The following is a 761-nucleotide window of genomic DNA, read 5'->3' on the forward strand; positions in this document are numbered from 1 at the left end:
GCAGAGGACCCAGGTTCCGTTCCCAGCACCCACATGGCTGCTAGCAACTATCCATAACTCCAGTTCCAGGGGATCTCATACTCTCTTCTGGTCTCTGTGGGTTTGCACATACATGCTACACTTACCTGCAGGCAAAACACTCATACACGCTAAATAAAAATAATAAATAAATAATAAAAATTTTAAAATAGACTCAGGATGCTCTAAATGGAGGCTCTATAACATTCAAGAAGTAACAACTCAAAAACTTCTGGAAATCCCTGAAACTGACCAGATATCCTAGGGTCCATCTTCCCCAAGTTAATAGATGCACTAAGGACTGCTGGGAGATACTCTCAGACCAGTGTTTCTGCCTGGAAGAGGCAGAACCCAGATGGGGTGACTATAAGAGGTTTAGACCAACAGCTGCCTGCACTTTCCAGCTGTCTTTGAGTTGTTCCTCCTCCTGTAAGTAACCCTTCACCTGCATTCCTGTAAGTAACCCCAATAAAACTCATTGGTTCACCAAGTTGGACTTTTGTGATATCCTTCCTTCCTTTGGTCTGTTGTGGGTTATAGATGGTTGTTCAAATCACCCCAGGAATAGTGTCATACAACAGTATCTCAAAATAATGAGTTGAAAATAATCTTCATAGCTGGGCGTGGTGGCACACGCCTTTAATCCCAGCACTCGGGAGGCAGAGGCAGGTGGATCTCTGTGAGTTCAAGGCCAGCCTGGTCTACATAGTGAGTTCAGGACAGCTGGGGCTACAGGGAAACCC

This window comes from Nannospalax galili, unplaced genomic scaffold, assembly GCF_000622305.1.
Source record: "Nannospalax galili isolate Female #2095 unplaced genomic scaffold, S.galili_v1.0 scaffold730, whole genome shotgun sequence".
Lineage (NCBI taxonomy): Eukaryota > Metazoa > Chordata > Mammalia > Rodentia > Spalacidae > Nannospalax > Nannospalax galili.